The sequence below is a fragment of the Sinocyclocheilus anshuiensis genome, unplaced genomic scaffold (assembly GCF_001515605.1).
Source record: "Sinocyclocheilus anshuiensis isolate Anshui unplaced genomic scaffold, SAMN03320099.WGS_v1.1 scaffold964, whole genome shotgun sequence".
In the NCBI taxonomy this organism is placed as follows: Eukaryota; Metazoa; Chordata; class Actinopteri; order Cypriniformes; family Cyprinidae; genus Sinocyclocheilus; species Sinocyclocheilus anshuiensis.
The window spans coordinates 419,360-424,193 of record NW_015552666.1 but is presented as its reverse complement, the minus strand read 5'-3'; the positions used below and the strand labels follow the sequence as shown (position 1 = coordinate 424,193).

General features: G+C 39.2%; 1 protein-coding gene across 1 annotated transcript in view; it reads left to right on the top strand.

Moving 5' to 3' along the window:
• The first annotated feature begins 310 nt into the window (after window positions 1-310).
• Window positions 311-4,834, top strand: part of LOC107667357 (sodium channel protein type 8 subunit alpha-like) — a 76,133-nt gene continuing 71,609 nt past the window's right edge. The window contains exon 1 of the mRNA XM_016458986.1: window positions 311-448. The gene's annotated coding sequence lies outside the window, so the exon portion shown is untranslated. The remainder of the gene's footprint in view (window positions 449-4,834) is intronic.

The window sequence follows — 4,834 nt, the reverse complement described above, 5'->3', positions numbered from 1 at the left end:
CCAAAATTTGCGAGTAGCCTATAGAATTTAATTTTAATTTCAAATTATTATTATTATTATTATTTTGAATCAAACAGTCCTGATCCAATTTTAACAAATTAAATTTGAGACAGTTTAACACTTGTTGGAACAGAAATTAGAAGATTAGATTAAATTGACTGAGAAGTGGTAAATATAATTAGACTCACATCATTGTGATTGATATTCCCTTTTAGCGCTGTTTCGCTTACGTTGCAGCGTTCTGTCGGTCAGTACGGAAGTCGGAAGTAGGGTACTTACAGACGTTCCCTAACAATTTGCTGAGAGTCATCAATTATGCAGGCTAGCCGTACGCACTGGGAAGGAAGATAGCGGCAACAATATGGCGACATCCGCAGTTTCTCCTGGGTCTTTTAAACATCCTTAGGCACGCAAGATCTACATGGATCGCTCTTAATGCGAAAAGTAAGTAGACTTTCTCTTGTCTACAGCGCAAGTGTTGTGTTTTTTTTAGGTGTTTATAGCCTGTTCTGAGCGTGTCTTATACCTGGACTCATCTGCCGCAGAGCGATCTCTCGCGCTCAGCATCTTTTCTGCTCAAAGATGTGGATAGGCTTGCTGCAGGAAACGCAGGAAAACGCCAATTAACACGCCAGACACTACTAACAGCGATAGCACTGTTCACACAGAGGCTATGCAAAGGGGGAACAAAGTCTGATTGAGGTAAGTGAGGGTGTTGGCCTGGCGCTGGAAACATAACATTAGTGTGCGTGTCGAAATATAGAACATACGCATACCATGGGACAGGCAAGTACGACCGCCGCAAACTTTATTGCATGGGAATATTGTGCGGACAGACTGACGCAAGACGCAGTATTAAACATTCAGATATCATTTGTGACTGTTTTGCAACGTAACATGTCAAAATCACTAATGTGGCAGTTTTTTAGTTCCCCTGCGCCTGCATTCCCCCTCCCTTCGAGTCACCCTCGCCATACTTCTTTGGGCTGGAGTGCCTAGAATCGTTGAGTTTCCGTTTTTGCCTTTAAAAACGGGGACTACCACCCTCGTTTTCTCACTCACTCCTCCCTAAAGCGTTAGCGGCATGATGTGCCCGACCGTGTGCGGGGTTGCGGGTTAAATCAAGAGAGGACGGTCTGACTGCACGGGTGTGGTGCTGGAGTGGACAAGAGTCCCAGATGTTCTTGAAGTGTTCAGATGCGAATGCTTTTGAAACCTAGCTGGATAGAAACCCGAGATGTCGCAGGCACGACTGTCTGAGACGTCAGTGGCGTTCAGATTTAGATGTTTCACAGATTGATTCGCTGGCTCGTGCCTTTGCACGAGCTCCCCTCAGCTCCACTGCAGTATTTCAGTCGAGAGAGTGGGGCCCACGCGTGTACGGACAGATGCCATAATTACCGCAACAAACTTGGGCATCCTGATCCGTAAATCCCATAACATGCAGCGCCTTCAAAAGCGCAAAGCTTGTTAGGAGAAGAAATTGCATAATACGTGTGAGGGGCGGAAGTATGAATCAGTTTAAGTGTTTTTGCCATCGCACATGCTTTATGAATTATACTTGCTTTGAAATGATGAGGACCGTGTTCTAAATGAGGTGTAACCCATGTTACTGTTGGCGTAACCAAACAAATATTAAAGGCAAAATGTGAGATAGCTAAATGTAGTCAAACAAGGGCATATCTGTGTGTTTATGTGTGTTGAAATATGAAAGACTAGTCAGATTTTGCGGTCTTTATTCTCCACACGGGATAGGCCGGCGAGGTTCGTCCTCGTGACAGCTGTGCAGTTCCCCTCTCCTCTATGTACAGTGCCAGAGGCTGACCATTCGTTTTCCATATCATTTAGTTAAAGACATCAAATACGGAAAAGTCGCTTTAGTTGGGATGTTTCATCGTGGCTTGAGGCAGCCACTGTAATCCCCCCCCCTTCAATCACTTAGTCTAGAGGACAAGCGTGAGCTCGCGCTGAGCGGTGCTGAACGGACAACGCCGCTCAGACTCGCCATTCGACGGCATCTAGAAAACAGTGGACTTGTCTCGGCTTCCTGAAAACATACGACACTTCTTGCTTGATAAGGAATACCTTTGCGATGGTACGGGAACGTACAGTGTACCAGAGATGAGAACAGGCAATGAATTTGCTTGAAGGCACGTAAGTAGCCTAACCTGTCGAATGGCATCGGTTATTTTGGATTTAACGTGTAGGTCAGGCGTTTTAACTTGGGACAATCGAAAAATGGAGGACGTAGGCTACCATTTATTTTTCTATAACCAACGTTGGCAAAACACCGTAGTCTATAAGAAAGAAAATGCAGTAGTTTTGTTCAGGTCATTGTGTGTATATACAGTATTGTCAGGGCCTGTCTATCTGATGTATCACCTTGAGGTGAGGCGTCTCTACAGTATCCCAGGAAGGAGACGTGGAGGTTGGACACAGTCTGCGTGTAACTTAAAACGCACATCATAGTGTTTACTCTGTATGTCTTTTGTCTACACACCGTCCATTTTTGAAAAATGAATTACTTTGTTGCTTTACCTAATGTGTCTATGGCAAGCTGGTTTAATAAACATTCATTAAAACAAACTACTAATGCAATTAAAAAAAATACTTAATTTAATAGTTAATTTTAATAACGGGTAAGTGATTCAATAGTGACTAGTATCTTTTTAAATTTTGCTATTGACTATTCATTATATAAGTAGTCATTCTTTTGTTTCTAGTAGGCTAACTAATAAGTTCTACTACCTAATGAATGAACTAATAATACATTGTACTACCTAAGGAATACGGAAACTGGATCATATACCAGCAATAGTTGGAATACTAATTGCAAATGCTACTATGTTCTGAATAAGTGCTAGTGAGTAACTCTACTTGTTACTATTGTAAAAAACAACTAGCGTCTAATGAACAAGTTTTAAATAAAACAAAGATTATTAAATGTTATTTGTCTCTTCTTAGTAATTATTTGTGAAATTTACCAGCAATTTCTAGGCGAAAATTGTTTCAAAGTCATTTTTATCTAAATACTGAATAATGAAAAATATGAATACTAGTCACAGTTGGATTGCTTTAAAATATAGATGCCAGTTAAATAATGCTAGATTACATGAATAAATGTTAAAATTACTTGCTATAATATCTGCTGTAGATCAGGAAGCCTTTTAATGGTGTTTTAATGGTGACAAAGTCGGCAGTTCTGCTACCTAATGAACAGTTATTAGTAAAACTGGATCAAGTACCAGCAGTAATTGAAATACATATTAGTTGAAAGTGAATACTTGATTTCTGAACTAAGAAATAAAGAAATAAGTACTTATTTTTACTGAATAACTACTAGTAACTAACTGAGTAGATGCCCGTCACTATTGGAATATAAACTGTAGGATTATAGGATTGCTTAACCCTTTAACGTGTACGATCACACCAGTGTGATCAGTCTTGGCTGGTCCCTGAAGTCGCCATGGAAGCAATAAGGCGATACATTCTAAAATAACGGTCGCCTAAAAAATCCTCACGCTGGGGGCTCAGCTAGAATATTTTAAACTCACGTGCGAAAGGGTTAATAGTAATTTAAAATAAATGCAAGTAAAAAAATTTAAAAAACAAAAAAAACTCCTAGTTTAAAGGAGTAAATGTTAAAACGACTTGCCATAAGTCTGCTGTCGATCAGGAAGCCTTCTTTTTTAATGGTGATATAGTCGCCCATCATAAAGAGCAATGTCATGTGACCGTGGGCACTTCACTATTGATTTGGGCGGTGCTGAGTCTGACTTAACTGAATCAGTTTTTGGTGTATAAATAATTAACAGACTGTGTCATTAAGGATATAGAGAACAGAGATTCAGCATTGGACATCATATAAAACAATCCCGCAAAAAGACAAATGATAAGAGAATCATTAGTGTTGGCTGTTAGGTTTAATATTTTTGAAAGTAAATGTGAAAGAATGTGATGTCTGTATGACACATCATATAGCACTTACATGAGTTAAGATATACGGATGTCTGGAGATGATGGTCTTCAAACAACCAGCTTCAGTAATCAGTTGAAGAGGGCATCATGTCATCAATGGTTATGTGTGCTTATACGAAGTGCTTATGTGCTCATATGCTTTTCTTACTTTTGCTTGTCTAATTAGTTTAGTACTAGAAAAGGATACGTTTTACATTGATCTCTGGACCATAAATGCAAGTCAGCTCTGCGATAGAAAATGCCTGTAAAAGGACATTCTGGAAGAGGAATAGCCCAGTTTAGTGGATCCTGAGGGACTAGACTGGGACTGACTCTGCGACACACACCTGGAACACAGAAGAGGGTGACAAAGTAGTACTAATGTCATTTAAAGTTTTTTGTCTGCACATTTGTAATAAATCTACTTGAAAAGGATTGTTCTTCACCGACAAAACTCTATGGGGGAGGTTAACTTGCAATAGAACTGCTACATCAAGTGTAACTAATGCTCCTTTATTGGAGTAAAGGGTTTTATTGTGCTACATTGTTTGGTATTTGTTGCAACAGTGCAGGACCAAAGTCAAATATATATATACTTTTAAACGGTAGTGTGTGTGTGTGTGTATTGTACACACACACACACACACACACACACACACACACACACATTACTGTTTAAAAGTTTGGAGTTTGGGGTCTGTTATTTTTTTTAAAGAAAATAATATTTACTTAAGAATGCATTTAACAAGAATAAAAAAAAAAATCGAATAAAATGTAAATAAATAAACAAAGCAGCACAAATATTTTCAACATTGCGATAATATTGTGCAACATTGTTTGGTATTTGTTTCAACAGTGCAAGACCGAAGTCAGTATA